The sequence below is a fragment of the Larimichthys crocea genome, chromosome XIX (assembly GCF_000972845.2).
Source record: "Larimichthys crocea isolate SSNF chromosome XIX, L_crocea_2.0, whole genome shotgun sequence".
In the NCBI taxonomy this organism is placed as follows: domain Eukaryota; kingdom Metazoa; phylum Chordata; class Actinopteri; family Sciaenidae; genus Larimichthys; species Larimichthys crocea.
In genome coordinates, this window is record NC_040029.1 from 3,838,394 (window position 1) to 3,858,371 (window position 19,978).

Sequence of the window (19,978 nt, forward strand, 5' to 3'; positions counted from 1 at the left end):
AAAGAGTAGTTGCTTCAGCACTTCTATCACACCTCATTGTATTTGTTCTGCAGTTCTGCATTGCGTCCCTGTCGCAGCAGAAGAATATATACATGAGATTTTGCTTCATCTTGAAAGTGCTGCTTATATGCTAAAATGTTCAAGTAATTTTATTCCTGAATTTGAAATGAACCGCAGGAAAATTACAACCGATATTCTAATGTGTGTAAATGTGGCTTACTATGGCAATGTGAATTCAACTGACTCCCACTATCAGCGGATGTGCTGCTATGTCTGCTGCCAGCACTGACACAGTTCCACAGTTTTAAATGCTTGCTTCAAAATAACTGAGTCTCCAAATAAACTAAAATAAAACAATCCAATATATCTGATCAGTTATAAAATGGTTGATATGAATGTGTTTTTTACCCCTTCATGCACATTGTTGTGCTGTTGACTTGCCATTGATTTGTTTAGAAGACACTGAGAGCCAATGAAACAATTGTAAAAAAAAAAAACTGTTCTATTCAGCAGCAACTAACATCAATAATCATAATAATGTATTGTGTAACAGTGTTTTTTTACTACTGCCATAGCCCGGAATTACAGCAGAATCCATGCTAATTATGTATCTAACCAATAAGTTGAATAAACATAATTTGAATGACGCCTTCACTTTAAATTTTGGTGTTCTGGCTAGTTTTGTCACAACAAAACCCAAGACTTTTTTGGTGGACATAATTACAGAAGCTCTTACCAAACCTATACTACACCATTCTGATCTGTCAGGCAATAGACTACTGGTTTAGTAGGCATACCTTAGCTACATGACCAGGGTGAGGCGAGTTCAGTTTTATCAGGTACCCAATACCCACCTGTCAAATCAAAACACTGTTAATTATGTGTAACTTTCAGTGTTAATTTCGTCAGACGAGACGAGACGAAATATGTTCGTCAATGAGCCTTTTTCCCTTGATGAAGACAAGACGATACATGTTCTAAAAACACTGACGAAAATGTGCCAATGTGCGTTTTTGTTGACGAATAAAAACGAGATGAAAATGTCATGCAAGAACAAAAACGTCCTCCTGGTTTTCGTCTAGAAAGTCCAGTCCTGCTGTCATGTGTTTGTGCCAGCACTTCTTTTACTGTAGCAACGTCACGGATACGCGTTTGAGATCCTCTTGCTGCTCTCGCACCCGTGGCTTAAAAACAAACAGCATGCAGGAGAAACATGGTGTACGGTCAGTGCAATTTAGAGCATGAAACAGGCCTTAGAAGTCAGGCCCGACCCGGCCCGGACCCGATAGAATTCGACCCGAGCCCAGCTTGACAGCTTTGTAGAGCCCGAACCCGTTTGCAGCCCGACGTTATTAAAATGTGCGCATATGACATAACAGTCAAGAATGAGTCTAGCCTCCCCATTTGTGCTAAACACTAACAGTGATGGACTCATCTGAATTTTAACATTTTAGTAGATGCAACTGGCTTAAAATCAATTTATTTATATTGAAATTTTCAATTGCATGTAGAAGATGACAGAACATAATAGGGTGTACCTGCTATTAGTAGATTAAAAAAATGAAATCAAGTGTATATTAAGTGTGTATTAAAACAACGGACAAGACACTTAGCAAAGTTGCATTGAAGATGAATTCATTCAATTCAATTTAATCAAGTTAGCTGTGGAACACAAGTGAACTGGAATTAATAAACAAAAAAATATTCCTGAAATAAACAGAAAAAGACTAAAATGTTTTGATTAAAACTGGATTAAAATACCCTGTGTTCACGTTTGACTAAAACTGGACAAAAATTTTGAGACTTTTAGTCGACTAAAATTTGACGAACAAAAATGATTTGTGAAAGACTAAAAGTGACTAAGACTAAGAATGAACTTTGACACAAAACTAAAAGACTAAATTGAAAAAAATTGTGACAAAATTAACATTGGTAACACAACTGACCCTCAGTACAGTACATATTTCTGCTGTGAAGTGGAACATTTGAACATGGGAGCTTATAGAAACGGATTCATTTGTAGCCAGCTTCAAGTGGTCGCTGAAGGAACTGCAGTTTTGGATGGCGCCCATTTATTTAGACACCTCGACACCTGTAACTCCAACTCCTTAAACAAAACATGAAAACTACAAGTCCCTCATCTTCTATGTTGTCAGTTAATATACTTTTAATCAGTTAACCAATGATTTATTAATCACTGATACCCATAGTAGCAATCAAGGGCTCCGGTATTCCATTAATCTCCCACACTAATCCCAGGCTTTGTTTGAACACAGCTCTCAGCTCTACCTAAACATTCTTGTCAAATTGCATTTGTCTATGCCACAATATGTTGACAATCTCCGCGTTGTTTGTACAGAAGATGATTGATAGCGAGGGTACGGGCGGTACTGATAGCTTTCTGCGAATTAGACAACAATGGAACAACAAATAGAAGTGGATACAGCCGGGCGAGACAGGGGGAAAAAAAGTATCATTCGGAGACCATTGTTGAAGAAAAACAGTTTTCTCAGCTTTTTTATGCCTCACATCAGGGTTGGTGCTTCAGTTGGGAGATTTGTCTTGCCTCCCTTCCACAGAACTGCTTTCCCATTACAGCACTGAATATATTTCAGACAAAAAAACAGATCCGGGTTTAGAAATGCTGGCAGCATTTTTGACAGATGTCCTCTTGCCTAATGTGAGGTAACTTCACTCGAGGCTTTTGTACCCAAATTGGAAAAAAAACCCCACAAAAAAACTGACAAGATGTACTACACTGCACTTGAACCAATGTCTCCCAGTTGAACTGTTGTGAGATGCAAATAGGCAACACAATACAACTCAAGAATGCAGCTTATAATAAAACAGTGAAACATCTTTTTTCTAGTCTTAGTCGATGCTCCGCGGCGTCTCCTGGGCCTTCCAGAAATGATTTCTCTTCATCTGTGTAAAGCATCATCTAAATTCAATGGAAAATATGAATAGAAGTGATGGTATTCTTTCAAATTTCCAACATAAAAACAGCTTAGCAGAGAGCACAGACGATGAACACGAAAGGTTTTGGCGGGGAAGCCATCTGACCCAGTGCGTGCTAGTCTTTTACGATTCAAATGATGTGCTTCAAGAATGATTTTGATGCATAATATTTCAAAGAGCTGTCATTTATAGTGGGTGGGACTTTGCTGCAGTGGTGGGTTGCCATTTAATATGGCGACTGGCAGTTTTATCACTCATTCCACACTCTCCTACTCCTCCCATCCCAAGTTTTCTCATCTTTTGAAATAGTCTTAAAAAAAAATCTTTATGAATTATGCTGACACTCTTAAGGCTCAAAGTTCTTATTAAGTTCTAGGGGCTATACATCCGCAGCTTCAAGACTTTCACAGAATTTGGCCGCTTGAGATTTATTCTTAAACTTGTGATGCTTTATGCATCTGGACAGATTAATGTTCCACCGATTGCTCATTCTCACACACACAAAAAAGGGGGGAAGAAGAAACCCACAGCCAGGCTTTTTTAAAAGTTCTCCATCGTTACTGTGTAAGACATGCATTCGTTTGATAATTCCTTCTGAGTCGAGGATCTTGTTTTGACGTGAGGACCACAGAGACGGGAAGCGCAGGCCTGGTGAGGTCTCCCCCAAGGCTAGAATTCAGCAGATTTCAGCTCAAACAGCGTCCCCAGAATGCCAAAAAAAAAAAATATATATATATAAAAAAAAGACCAAGTCCTTGAGAAGTATAACATGACCTCAAAAAGTATCAGAAATTCATCCGAAAAACTTTAGAAATGCTTAGCTTGAAGGCTGCGGCGGTAAAACTGCTAAGCTTTGAGGTGGGACCGGGGATATTTTGAAGCTTTTTTTTTTTGCAAATTGCTGCTTGCTTAACAAGTTCATAAAGGCTCCCGCTGGAGCAGGTGAATAGTTAAGGGGTTTTTAAAAAACAGCCAGCCTAGACTGAATGCAGTCAATAAAATGCAAATGGGAAGGTCATGGAGGGACAGACCATAATCATATTGCTCAGCTCTATCATTCGGCAGGGGCATGAGCATGCATGTGTGTATTATTATTCAGCCTTGTGCAGTACCCGCTGCTGTGGACTGCTAATGAGAAGCCGTCGAAATAGAAGAAGACCCTCCATTGTTTTCTGAGGAATCGAAAAACAAAAAAAAAAAAAAAAAAAAAGGTGCGCTATCTGGAATATGAGGCAGATTAGTTCAAAAGAGATAACCAGAATTAAAATGGATGAAATAGAACAAAAGGGCTGGAAGGAGAGCGAGGAGACAGATTGAGCGACGTCTGATAAAAGCCACGTGAACATCTGCTGATGCTTAATCAAGCTGATCCATGGCGCCGCACGCTATCTACACTGTGTTGCTTTTATTTATCAGAGGAAGGGGCTTTGCTGAGTATGCATACGTTTTTTTTGTTGTTTTTTTTCTAATCCTGCCTTACCATGGCTTCACATTCAGTTAAATAATTCTTCTGTTTTCTGCTGCTGGACACCACCAGGCAGCTCCAGTGGACCAATTAGGTGCGATAGGTATGTGCTCAAGGGCACCTTCGCCGTGGTTAAGGGAGTGGATGCCTCTGCACTCTCTCTCCCAGATTGTCCCCAGTTGCTCCACAATTTTCCAAGCATTTTAAACCTTAAGGGTACTGCAGCCATCTGTAGATGACTTCAAAAAATCAAAACAAAACACACAGAAAATAGGTTGTACGCATGGCCTGGTGGAGGAAAAAAAAAAACAGTTTTCTATATATAGTCATGTCAGGAGGTCAGAGACATCACCGAAGGCCCAGATTCCCAAACTGGTTCAACGTGGGTGTTCTCGGCAAAGGACCCGACCACCTAAACATCTCGTCTCTCTGGTCCCCCTGAGGAGTGGGGGAATTCTTCCGCCCACCCATGCCTGCTTTCCACAAAAGAAGGGGAGTCAAACCGTGAAAATCTCTCTCTTTCCCTTTCACACTGAGCTTTTACTGTAGGTCTATTGTACTTAGCCGAGCGGGTTAGCGGGATTTTTGTGTGGCATTCAAGATCCGATGAACCAGAGTTGAACCGAATGACGTGTGGGTGTTCATTCCGGCCTGAGGCGGCGAACAGCTTGCTGTCTTTTCAATCAAATGAGTCAATTCAAAAGACATTGGTTGATTTGCTGAATTACAAGGCTCTTTAGTTAGTTCACACAACCAAAAACCATCTGTTTGTGCATGGTAACTGAGCTGAGGCTATATGAGTATATGAATAGACGAGAGTGCGGTCGACCTACATTTGGAAATAAATCCATATTAATTGCGATTTCATACACAGCACTGTTGAAATGCACCCAGCCACTTCACAACATTCTTTCCCAGGTACCCTCGCTGCTTGTTCCACAGCCCGCTCAGCCATTATGCCTCCATAATGTGCTGCCGGGCGATTATGATGCAACTGAATCACTCACTCATGAAACAGCATTTTGAGAGTAATCTAGTGCAGTCACATCTCTGTCTAAAGCTCATGCAGCTCCGGAGAAATTTGACAGAAAATGTTGAATAATAGAGAGCCCGAGGCAGCGATTTGATTGGTACTCAGTTTGAAAAACATGTCCTGGGAATGACACCTCGGCTTTGTTTTGCGTTGTTATTTAAGGGCTATGTTAATGATAAGTCAGATGAAAAAATGTAACGACGTGTTTGCCCACAGGCAACAGGAAAGGTATTAAACCTGTTCAGCAGCCTGTGGTCTATTACATGAACGCAATGGTTTTGTGATTTCCAAATAAATTTAGGCATATGCGAGAGCAGCTTACAAATAGCATGAAAAAAAAAAGCTTATTATTGGGATAATACACAAGTGAGAATTATGTTGCTCTCACTGCTGAGCATCCCATCTTGAAGAACGCTGAGGTTCTAAAACATTTACATTTCTAAACTACTAATTTGCAATCGCAAAAACATTTTAAGAGAATTGCTAAAGCTACATGGAATACACATTACATATATCGTTTGTTTCCCTTACTAGATCCATGTCTAACAACAAAACCAGTTCAAGAAATGTGCTGTGTGTGTTTCTTCAAGCTTTTCCGTGGTGACACAGGACATGAACCCCGGTCCCTGGTGTTAATCCTCTACTTTGTACACAATACAATCCACCTTGACCTGCTCCCTGTGACCTCTGTCATATTAAGGTGTCACACTTGTTGGGTTAGAAAACAAGATTAAGAGTGTAGAGGCGAGCGTGCAGCTCTGTGAGGCTGGCCACAGCAGTTATTTGCTAATGTCAGCATGCTGAGACACAATTGCAACCGCTAACATGCTGGTAAGATTTAGCAGGTTTACTGTCTCTTTGACACTTTTTTTTTTTTTTTTGTGACCTTGTTAGTATCAAGTGGCAACCTCCAATGCAGAAGTGCCAAAAACTGCAGTTCCATGAACGGCCACTTGAGGCTGGCTGCAGAACAAGTCAGTCTCCATAAGCCTCCATGTTAAAATGTTCAACTTCACAGCAGAAATAAACATGTTTACAGCGTGGTACAAAAACAGTTTTGGTCTCTATAGCTATTTTTTTTAACTCACCTGTTCAAATTATGTTAAACCTTAAAGTAATGCAGAATTAACAGTGTGGCTTTGATTGACAGATGGGTGCCGTTACAGATGGCTTGTTCGAGCACCCAGGTGTCATTCAGCCCACCTCTAGGTCCGCCAATGATCCACGTCTTTGCCGATTTTTAGATTAGCCGGGAAACGGAAGAGGCAGGACTGCCAACATCAGCCGAGGCAGATGGGAATGTTATTTGGTTTATGACTCAATACCTGCAAAACTAAATATTTGTAGCACATTTTATGGCAATAGCTGTTGAGACATTTCAGCCAAAAACCTCACTGTTGGCGCTAGGAGGGGAAGTCAGAGGATCACTTAATCAGTACAATTCATCATCTTGGCATCACAAAATTTCATGGCGGTCCATCTAATTGCCGACTTCAACCTAGTGAGAGAGCCACGCTGGTAGCATGGTTATGAAGTTATGTAGAGAACATCGGTTGCACTCGGTGAGTGAGTATTTCTCAGACTCTGTTATGGCCGTATTGGATGAAAGTTTTACAGATGCCTCCCAGTGCAGCATTAAAATGCGTCTGTCAAGAAGTAAATCAAGGTGGGAATTGTAGTTTTCCAACATAGACCTTTTTCACAGCAGCAGCCATTTTGACATGACATAGTAGGTAAACAAGGTGTTACCGATGATACTAATTACGGTTCTGTTCCATTCAGGTCAAACAGAGTCAGGGTGCTGCTGTGGTGCATGTTGGTTCACTGGAAATAGAACAAAACCTTAATTAGTATCATTGAAAAAGCTTGTGTTGACCCTACAACTTGTAATTCATTTCATTTTTGAACAGCTTTGGCGAGCAGCTGTTGCAATAAACTCTCCTGGATTGGTCACCTGAGGTGGTAATCATTATGTGGAATGAAAAAGAAACCCACCGACTGATATTCTCACAGTCCGTGTGGACTATATATATATATTTGGATCCATTTTAGACAGAATGCTTGTGTGTACTCGTATTTCCACAGCGTCTCGTTTGTGTGTCTCCACTCTGTGTGCACCGCGCAGGACAGCCCGAGAATCTGCTGGAGGCAGCAGCAGCATATTTTTTCGTCGGCTACAGCACCTTAGGGATATCACCTTCTTCAGCACAACCACTGCGGCACACACTTTATTAACTCCTAAAATTCATGGCGACTCTTTTCCCCCCACCAGCTTTAACCCCCCCTGTTCTTATCCGGCACCATCTGTTTTTGTTTTTCAAGTCACGAGGCTTTCAGATGCAAGCGTTTGCAAATTAAGATTTCCATCAGTGGCTCTTATTCTTGTAACACTGCAACGCATTTTTGATCACGGCTGCACATGCACTTGCAAACATTTATTTTACATATTCCTGTATAAATCTTCCTGATTTATACGTGCTCATTCATAATAGTCACAGGGCCTTGAAGAAGACTAATGACTACCCTTTGTGCCACCAGCATACCTGAACAACAATCTGATACAAGCCGACGCTTTCAGAAAGTTTAATGTGGATTTGCTTTTTCTAAAGCTTTTGCCGTGTTCAATTTTAGTCCTTTTATAAATATAAATATAAATATAACAAATGTGTAGAAATGAGAGTGCAGCTGCTGCATTTGCACACTAGAAACAACCTGTAAATCCTAACCCTCTCCCCATATGCTCACAGCTACATCCTGGCGCTTAAAAATGACACTTGGCAGGTTCAAGCGCTGACAAGATGTGGAGGGCATGCAGGCAACAACCCCCCATTCTGGGATGTTCTGCCCGTGGTTTGGTGTTGAGGGGAGAAAAAAAAAATGAAATATGTGTTCTCTATGTGTGTATATGCGTGTGTGTAGCTTGGAGCACTTCTACTGCCAGGTTTCCGCTGTGCCAATCTGTAGCAGCCATGGAGCATCCTGGACTTACTCAGCCATCAATCAGTCGCCTGCCATGGCTGAGTGCTTACAGATACACATACAAGACACACACACACACACACAGCCACTCATGTGCTTACACAAACCTCTGACAACTCCCTGTTCAGAGAAAAACCAAGGCCACCCGCGACTTTATTAAAAGGCTACAGCTGTTGTGTACGTGGGCACGGAGCAAAAAAGATTCTTTCCCAAGATTCAACAGACAACAGGTCGTGCTGCTTCGTCATTTTCTCAGTTTCTCTGCTTGTCATACTCTGCTGATAGCAATCTGGAGGACATAAATTCTCGGTTTCACAAGTTCATAGGACATGAATTTTACATTTGTGTGATGCTGGAGACTGTTTGCTCCCACTGGTAAAGGCTTTAAAAATCTAACCAGAACAGTGAGCACGATTCTGCGGATCCTGCTGTTCTGTGTACCAAGACTCAGATCACACAAACACTGTGTTGTCTACAACATTAAACTCGAATTCCCAACTGAAAAATCCAGCAGATCTTAAGAGCCAGAGGGGATGTCAAAGTTTTAAAGCTCCTATGTGTGGAATATTGCCTACATATGTATTTCTAAAAATATATTTAATGCCTAGTATAATGTCTTTAATTATGTCTGATGAGTCCCTGCATATGAGTTCTGCCATAGGGCCTTGGGTCTCTGGAAAAAACCTCCACAATAACCTAACTGTAAATAGTCTTTGTTCTATACATGAGCAGGAGCATGCTTAAATTAGGTTATCAGCGTGAAATACAAATGGTGATGGGAAAATTATGTAGGTATTTAGCAAAGAGCAATCTCGTTGGATGTGAAAAGCTAACACAAAGTTCCCGAAAACTGCAGTTCCTTAAACGGCCACTTGGGGGTGGCTACAGACCGAGTCAATCTCCATAAGTCCCCTATGTTAAAATGCCAAACTTCACAGCAGAAATACAGTTTACAGAATGGTCTAAAACACAAATTTTTGGTCTCTATGGTTAATTTCCCCGTTCATGACGATCGCACCGAGGCTGAATTTCGAAATAACTCATACGTTCAGATTATATTAAGGCTTAAAGTTATGCATAATTAAGAGTGAGTTTTGATTGACAGGTGGGTGCTGTCACAGGTGGCTTGTTAGAGCATCCGGCTTGCCAAACCTCTGCAGCCCTCATCACTGCTTGAGGCTAGCAGGTCCACGCTACATTAGCCGCTACTAGAATAACGTACCTTAATTCCTGACAGCACTGTCGGTGGTAGAGTTACATTGCGGGCAACATAGGCACCAGTTTATGACAAGGATAAAGAAATGGTAATATGGCAGAATATAATAGGTAACCATGCAATGGTGAATCAGTGAAATATTGCGTTACTTATCAAACACAGGAGGAAATCAATTATTTTATAGCGGATATATATGGAAACACTTTACAAAGTGCCTCAGAACTATAAAGTCAGTGATCTTTGCTACACAAAAAAATTGGATTTATATGCAGATGCTCAATCTATTTCACCCTCTACCTCCTAACTATCCATCTGCAAAGAAAGAAGAAAATCTCTGTACATGCAGCTTCAAATAGTTCTGCTGTGTTTAGGCTGTCTGGCTTTAGGGTGAATTGGAACTGTAGGCGGTCTGTGGATCAAAGATGGCTGGGTGAATGTCCTGTATCGGCCATGTGGGAGATGTATTATCTTGCTGCTGGGTATTTACAGCATGCTGGTGGAAAGGGTCAGTGTTGTTGTTGGCCGGCACCACTGGAGATCTTTGAACACAGTACCCATCCCATGGAGAATCTTTAACAGTCTGCACTTAACAAGTGAGGGGTTTTTGCCTACATGGTGGGTTTGCGGAAGGAACAGACATCTGCTATTATTTTCCTTCAACCGACTGCTCAAAGAGAAGACATGCATTTCGAAACACTTCAGCCATGTGTATACAATATGTCATACACAGCCTCATATCCCGCACAGTGTATAGCTGGAGCAGGGGCTTATGTAATCTCAGGGGTATTGTTCACCATTCATTCCAAATGATTTACTTAAACAAATAAGTTGGCTGGCTGCTTACAATCTTTCAAAATGGACTTGCAGTGTGTGGGTAATCATATGAATGCTTTAAATATCACATGCACAGCATAAGACAAGATTCATAAATAATATGACACCATCAAGGAGATTGCTTATCTATAATGTATGCTTTTTTTTTTTTTGGCTCCACATCCTGTCGAGCACCGTATATGACATAGATCAATAGACACGTGGAAATTCATTACTGCGTACAGGGGGGGGAGGCGGGGCGGGGGATTAAATATTGAAGCTGTTGTGCATTTGTTGCACAAACATCTCTGTAGGTGAGAATGCTTTCAAAGCTCGGTCCTTCGTGTAAATAAGAACAAAGATCCAGCCGAAGCTTCAAAAGAGGAAGATGAAACGCGGGTATCTGGTCGTAATTTGACTGACGGAGCCAATGTGTGTTTTACACCGTATTGATGTCGTTGTTCCTCACCTCATAATTTCATGCCTGATCGTGACTTATTGCTACAGAACAATGAGGGTCCACTTGAAAGACCCCTTCCTCCTTGGTATGCATATATCAAGTAGCAACCTGGGTTTAGCTAAGAGGGACCTGTGGGAAGGAGGTGTAAATAAAACTGCTTTATATAGTAACTGTTAGTAATAGTCATTTTAAGTAGTTCTTATCGGAAAAATGAACACTTGAACACACCAGTGTTTGATTTTAATTAGACATTGATGTTATAAAAAGGAGATTTCACCTCAGCCCTACATGTGAGCGAGTTGGCCAGGTTTATGAGTCGGACTTTGTTATTGCTGTTCCAATGCCAATCACTAGTGCGCAAACTCTGCAAATTGTGTCACCAGCTTTTTTAAACTTCAATTTTGTTTGGTGGGAGGAAGTGTAGACATGTCGTCCATCTTTATATACAGACTATGGACTCAAACCTTTTGCCAGACACTATGTTTCAGCAAAATTCACCAGAACCCTTGACTTTCTTCGATGGCAACATTTTCATACAGTTCAATTCCATTTCATTTACATAGCACCAAATCATAACAGTGGTTATCTTATGACACTTTCCATATAGAGCAGGTCTTTAGTACTGAGTGTAAACAGTGCACAATCGTCCAATGTGAGCATAATTAAGAGGGTCGTGGGTTGCGGGCCCTAAGCTCATAAATAAGAGCATTTACATTTATTCAAGGCTGAGCTGGAGGATATTAAAAATCTTCAGGAATCACAAAACAAAACAACAACAAGAGGTGGGTGCACAGTACATGGCAACTACAGCACAGTTAGAGAAGTGCTGTGGTAACGACACATGAACATATAGGGCATACTACTTTCTGCAGTGTTTCCTTGGACACTGGCTGCAATAATCAGTGTCAACCAGTTCTCCCCAAAACATGTACTCTACTAACAGTGACAGACTCGCATCTGGCTCCATAAGAACATGTTGCATAAATGCATGCATGTTCCTAATGTCTGGCATGTAGATGAAGCTTTATATAGCCACTCAGACTAAAAATATAACTAATGCAAAATACAACTAATGCATTTGAAGCAGCAAGTCCAAGATCTTGGACTGAAAACAGAGATGCGTACTTACCTTGATTTACCCAAATTTACATAATTCAGAGCTAAATGAACATCAGGAAAAACACAGAATAGAAACACCTTCCAGCCTATAAATTAACGTACAACAAAGCCAATCATGGGAGTGTCAGTGAGCCAGCATCAGATTCGTGCTTTAAACACAGTATCAAGGCTGAGCAGAGCTGCACAGCGGATGTTTACCAGCAAAGCATGCTGTAAATTCAGGTCAGATCTCCAACAGATTTATACTCATTTTTTTTTTCTGCACTCCCTCCCTCTTTTCTCTCTCTCCCTCACAAATGCAGTCCCTCCTCCCTCCCTTGGGAGCCACAGGTGTTGGCAGTGATGGCTATGAAATGAGTTCTCACTGAATGAGGATTTCAGCCTCAGTTTGAACCCATCAGCTTGGCAGAAGACGACAATGCTCTCGGCGTTCCCGGGTTTGTACCTCTTTACCCCATCTCCCAAATCTCCGTCACCATTGTTGTCACCCAGTTTTCACCCATATCCCTTTCTTTTCTGTCTCTCCCCAGTGAGAAAAGCTTTGAGCTGTGATGTCGCCTGGATGGTTTTTTTTTACAAAAACACAACATACTCACGTGGTCACCAAGTTCATTTTTTGATGATGTCTGCTTACAGATTTTCATTTAATCCTCTGTTTAGAACATAACGTGCACATGAAGCTTCGTTTTCTATGCTATGCATCATCCTGTTAGTCATAACAGGGATTTCAAATGCAGTGTCGGGTCTATTTCCGTACATTAAAGTGGTCAAAAACAAGCGAGTCAAATGAGAAAACAAAATCCTGCAGAGATTGCACGCTCACCATGTGGGACTCCACAAAGAACTGCCGACGTAAGACAGTGCAGTGCTAATGGGTAAACTAACCCGCATCATCATCCACATAATTAAACAATTTTAATCTGACAGATTAAGAGTTTTCTGGGTTGCAACAGCCGGGCGTGAAAGTGGGTCAGCCTCACCGAGCCGAAAGGCAGGATATCATTTTTCATCTCGTTTTCATCATTTTAATTCAGATACGATGACGATGATGGCAACTCTTGACGTTTGAAAATAATCAAACGAGTTACACTCTTACACTTTATTCTCTGCCGGTGTAATTGATTTTCACGTATCTGGGAACATCAAAGCTGGTTTGTTTCGAGTCAAGGACCTTCTCTGTGCTTTTTGATCTTTCCTCACTGTTTTCATTATTGTCACACCAAAACTAACCCATATTTATGGATGAGTGTATTCAACAAATCCAACCTCTTCTAATTACTGGGAATAAAAGGCAGTTCTATTTTGGATGAAAGCCCGCTGACAGAATTGGCATTGTCGAAAACAAGCGCCGCGTCGGCTCTTTTATCGCTAATGGCTTGACGAAGACGGCTGAACAAACTAAGTTGTATGCACAAATACTGTATAGGCGCATGGAACCTCATGCATGTGTCAATACACAGAAAGAAATGTTGTCCGAGGACTTATTACAGAATGTAAAACAGTGTGCCAAAGGAGAGACAAGACACTGGTTTGACGTTCCTGTACTCAGCAGTGTCTGAACACACACACACAAACACACACACAGTCTGTCTTTTATGCCAACATATTGCAGGTCTGGGCTCGCCTCAGCTCAGGGCAGGCAGACAGACGCAAGGGTCACCGCCTCACAGCTTGCGACGGGGCTAATTGATGCCCAGTAGCTTCAGGAAAGTAAACAGACTCATGACAATGTCTTTATTTTGTTCTCCGCTGTCATTCTTTCTTGATGCAGCATGTGAGTTGTCTCTTTGGTTTACATATTCCTTAACAGACAAACTAATTTTTTACAAATGCTTTTGCTCTCTTTTACTTGTAATGTTCAGCTCCCCAGCCTGAGGCGAATCAGGTTATTATGAGAAAACTATGCAGTGGCAGGGTTTGACTTAAACATGTCAAAACATACAAGAACACTTTGTCCAAATGCAGGAACAACAACAAGAACAAGAAATTGAAATTCACTTTACACCAAATTTTGATTTTGCTTGTCAACCCCAGTCAGTTGGTACTGACCAATTCTGCACAACCCAGTCGATCAATGTCACCTATGGTAGACTTAAGGTAACATAACAAGCATGAAGCTTTTGGCACACCCACTAAGTCCCTACCACATAATTTAGCCACCAGATATATATGTTTTATTGATTGTATATATTCAGTTTCATTTTAACTGAACCATCACAGAACCTTTGTGCTGTTTTATTGTGTTTTAGTTGTTTGGTTTGTAATTTGTGGACACTGATGGAGCTTTGCAATGTGGACAGAGTGCATGACTACTGTGGTAGCGATTGCAGTAGTTGTTTATCTGAGATAGATTACATTGAGTGGTACGTTAATTTTATGATATTGCATGTTTTATTTCTTTATTTTATGCGTTTGGGTTGTTGGTTGTTGGGTTGCTTTGGGCCTCTGTTTTACTTTGCCACTTGTATGTAGTCCCTCTATTGTCTGAATTCAGTTGCAAGTCATGGTTTTTATTTTTAGTATTTTAATCATTTAAGGTTGTTTCATGATTGGTGTTTCGTTAATTCTCATTTGTTATGAATACATTCTATATTCATTTCATAGAACTTCACGTCCCTATTTTTTAAATTTTATGGACTGGACTTGTCTAAACTGGTGGAAACCCTGTTGAATATTTTGAGAAACTGATTCATGAGCTTAACAATTAAATCAAAAAAGTCCCAAGGCGGCTTGTCGGCAGTGGCTTGCCATTCACTGCAAATATTATTGCTATTACTACCTCTAGTCATATCTCCGTTCTACTTGTGGTTTCTGCCTGTTAAAAGGAAGTTTTAAGTTTTTCCTTGCCACCATCAACAAGTGTTTTGTCATGGTGGGAATTTATATATATATATATATATATATATAAATTAGTTTATTCATCTCACCACGGGGAAATTTAGTAATTAGTTATTTTGGCGCTGTACAAATAACATTTAATTGAATCCTGATACTGAAAAAAAAAATGCTGTCTAATTATTACTTGGGTAGAAAATACGTTCACAGTCATTACTTGATCAGGCAATGGTATGGTGTATTTGGTACAAACTAGAAACGTGGCTACACCCACACAGTAACATGACATGAACATGACTTATTGTGGTACATCTTGGCACAGACTGACTGCATGACAGAGGAGGAAGAAGGTCATGGCAGCATGCTCAGCAGGAGGGGGCCCGAGCCCATCCCAGTGATGAGTTGGGTTGTAGGTGGGGTGCTGGCGAGCTGAGCAACATGAGCCATGTTTCCATCCAAATTTTCATGTCGGGTGCCATTAAAGCGTTGTAGAAGAAGAGGGCACAGTGATGACTTCCCCAAAATGTGAGATAAATTTATGCAAATGTGGCATTTATGTTTGTTTCAAGTGTTAATTTGAGGAAGGTTACAGTCTCTTCACCGCACATAGATCTGATGTTTTTTCATCTGCAGCAATCTGCAGTAGGAGCTGCAGTAAACATACAGTATGAGTCACATTTCCTCATGTACGTCATGATTTATTCACGTAGCGTGTTTCTATCGCACCCATGTCTCATTTTGTTTTGAACCAAACATGTTTTTTGTCTGTTTTTTTTAAAAACAGAATGAGGAAAGGTCTGGTTTATGAATTGAATTGATGGCTGTAACAAATGTAGTAACTGGATGAGATGAAGGAGTAGACAGATAGGCTGTCTGGGCCTGAGGCGGAGTTCAAAGAATGAGTAATTAGATGCTCATATATCCTTTAATTATTTAGAAAGCCATGGATGTTTATACGTTTCAGTTTTAAACTTAAAAAACATAATTTTTCATGTTGACAAACCGACATCAGAGCAATACTTCTTGGTTATTGTTTGTGAGCAGACTTCTAATGTGCTTACATGATTCACAAAACGCCAAGATAGATCTCGTTAGTCATTGCATCAGATTTGCATAAAACCTGTCACATTTGAGAAAATGTTTGTTTTGGATTGAATAAACTTTAAGCACGAGCAGAGCACAGAGGGTGATTTAAATTACTGCAGGATGCAATTAAACATAAATTAGATTTTAGTACAAAATTTGAAAAAGAAAACACGCCTGAGTGCCTCTCACCGTAATGGGGGAATAACCACCCAATTCAGCACGGTTTTAAAAATGCTCACGCAATTACTTTGTTTGAAAAGCAGATATTAAATTGAATCTTTTATAGAGACACACACACACACACACGTGCCAGAGCATGACAAACATACACACACACCACCACCACCACCCCCGCTGCTTAACTCTGATGTCCAGTTCAATGTCGGTGTCAATCTATTGCCATGAGTGCCGCTCGGCGTGGGGAGGCAGGAATCTGCCGAATGACCGCTGACTCGTGTCTTTGATGAGGTCAGAATGGCAGAGAAGGGGGAATAAAATGAGAGAGAGAAATACATCCAGACACAGCTGGAGCATCCGTGTTGAACAACACCCTGCAGAGTGAGGGAAACGACAGAAATGCTAAACATTATTCCTTTTTTTTTTTTTTTTTTCACAGGACATTTCGTGGAAGCTGCCTACGCTAAATTACCATTATTCATGTGTCCTCATAGGGCACTGGCAGCTATCATGAATTCCAAAATATAAGAAATGAGATTATTATCGACAACACTGCGTCGTTTAAAATAATATACAGTTGGATGAGTATTCTCTGTGAGAGAATAATATTTACATAAAATGAAGATTTACATTTAGTGCGCCATTATGCCAAGTATTCATTGATATAATTAATCGGAGGAAAGCACCCCAATCAGACCCCCTTATAGTGGAAAAGCAACAACTCTTAGCCTCCTACTTAGCTTGATGAAGCCCAGCCATTAGACAGTGATTAAACATGAGCTCAGCTGTTTACATTCTTAATTTATTGATTTACATTCAGCACTAATGCGATTTCTACACATAGACCAGCTTTGTAATACGGTTAGTGCTAACCTCTCTGCAGCGCTACCGCCAAAGTGTTACGTTGCTGACAAGCAGATCGGCAGAATGCGATCAAAAACTAAAAAAGAAAATCACTCAGCGTGACAAACAAAATCCAGCTGCTGCCAAAGTTGGTGAAAGCAACGGGCGCACCGCAGCCAAAACCTGAAGTTTGATGATGCAAAAGGTCAGGATAATTTGCTTAATGTGGAGAGCAAAGCTATTCTTTGTTGGGTAAATTGAAGCAGTGGGGAGTAAAGTGTACTCACAGATGTTGAGTCATCATACATGTATGAAAACTCTCGGGAAGGCACGTCATTGGGGATATAAATACCACTGCTGAAGATGAAAAACACATTTGAACAATTATGGGAAAGACAGCTGCACATTAGAGATATGAAAGCTCTTTGGCCTGAAGTCACGGCCTGGCGAACACTTAATAAATGGCGGCCAACAAATAGCAGTTAACTTAGATGTAGTGAGATGGGCAATTAACTAAACTACTCTCTTCTGCAAACGGTAGTGTTTTAACTCAATAATCAGGCATGATCATCAGGTTGATTAGTGACTTCATGTACCTGAACCAATGCTATGAGCTTTTTACTGCTTTCAGTGGTTGATGACTGTGGGGCTGAAACTACACATTGCTTGTCTGAATTGTTCCAGACATAACTGACCTTTCCACCTTTCCACTTTTCATGCTGTTGGCTTTCTTATTCCCTTAAACACAACTACAAAATAATCCTGGACGCCCACCTCATGAACAAGCTGCAAGTAAACTTTGTGTTCAAGAACATGTTGTTACAGCTATTCTTTTTTTATTTGTGAGTGTGAACGATTGGCAGTGTTAATATCACACTGAAATGTCTCCAATGAAGTCATTACTAGCATGTTGCATGAGGTCATTTTTTGTGAAGTTTGGACAAACAAAGCGTGGATTGGCAATCTTCTCCAAGGACTAAATCCTCAAAACTCAAAAATTATCAAGTGTTTTCTTTCCTTATAACCTCATAAAACCTCCAGACTTCTTTAGTTTTCACTTAAAAGTCTGAAAGTTGATCGCCAAAACGCAGGCAAACGCAACTCTTTCGAATGTTGGCAGAGAACATGAGTAAAGAGGAATCTGGCAAAACAAGAGCATGTGTAAGCAGTCCTCTACTTACAGAGAACTAGCTGCCAATGAGGAGCAGCTGTGCAGGCATGTGACTGAGTCAGGGGGTTAACAGAGGTGGGGACACCTAGTGGGCAGGTGAGGGATTGAAGATCTGGAAGGTTCTGCACTCATTACCAGGATTGGAAACAGATGAGGGAGGACAGTAACTTAATTTTAATGAAGCTATGATGAAAAATGTGCCTGTGTGCACTAGCAGGCTTTATTTGGTAATGAAAACTTCAAAAAACTAGTCTGTTTGTTGAAAGTTTACAGACACATGACCATTTGGGCAACTCTTTTCTTTCCCCTGTTGTATCTTTTGGTCTCTATCTAGTGAGCTAGAGGAAATGTCTGCAGTGTTAGCACACTGTGACCCTGAAAAGGAAAGAAAACAAAAGCAGTAATTGGTTGCACTCTGTCCATCTTACTGTGTGATGAACTCTCCAGAATTGCAACAGCGCTAGGAGAAAACTTGAAACAGATTGAATACTGTTAGAGACTTGAGTGTAACACCCATCATGAAACTCTCTTCAAACATTACTGGGTGAGAACATGGAAAAGTGACATGCTGTGTTGGGAGAGTGGCTTTGTCTTTCAAGAGAAAGTCAGCTTCAAAGTATTCTTACATATGCACTGAGGACACGGGGCATCTGTCAGAACATCTACTTGGGTGCGGTGACATGCAGCTTCAAAGTGCAACTCAAAAATACATTGAGAATATTGGACATTCATCTTAACACCCCTCTGTTCTAACATATATCAAAGAGTCGCACAGCACCACAGGGCAATTCCTTCAGTCCAACTAATGGGATTTAAATGAGGGGGAGGTAGGAAAGTTGCTTTCTGCTAAATTTTACCTCATAAATTAACACATCGAGTGAAGCTCTCTTTCATTTTGTAGATATGCTTAGAGATATTGTCCAATGCTGTCACTATGCCTATCGAGATATGAGCTGGTTTGTTTGTACAATTGTTAAAGAGATTGAAAGGATAACATTGTAGTAATTTATTACTCTGTGAACCTTTTTATCCTGAATTAGTACAAGCCGATGGAGCTGCTGCTTTCAGCCTGCAGTTATTTAAAAAGGCCAACGAGATCACTTGTCAGCTCAAACTTTATCTTCTGAAACAATCTGTTCTGTGTTCTGACAGGCGTGGTTTCAAGGATGACTAAACCTTCAAAACTCCAATATCAGAGTGATTCGTAAAAGATGATACCAAGGGCTAATCCTCAATTCCTCATACTAAAATGACAATAACAGGTAACATGTCAGTGTCTTTTAATTCTGAGTTCAGACTACATAGTTTTGTTTTGAAAAATGGTCACTGTGTCAGAGAAATTATGGCCGGATATTCTTGCCGCAAGACATGTGGACTACATGTCCCTGGCCATTCCATCATTGAAAAGGAAGTACTAGGGACCCAATCCCTTGAACAAGAATATAAATAAACAATTGGCATCAAAACTGGTGCATATGATATGGAAAACTGAGTTTAATTCTGTTTCACGGTTGCACCTCACAGCACCAACATGATTTCTCCTTGCTTCACTCTGTTTTCACTTGTGCATGGAGAAGCAATCTCGGTTCTGATATAGTAACAACCGAACAACACTTGCGCAGGATATCGGAACAACAACACAACAACCCTACCCAAATTTGGGCCATTATCGGTCTGATAACGTGTAGAATGACCCTGGCATTTAATGATCGCTATAACAATTACAAAAAGACTCAAGTAAGCTTTTCCTGATAATCCTCTTCTGTGTTTGAAGGCTATGGACACCCAACAGGTGTTTTCGATTAACCTGACTGATTGGACCT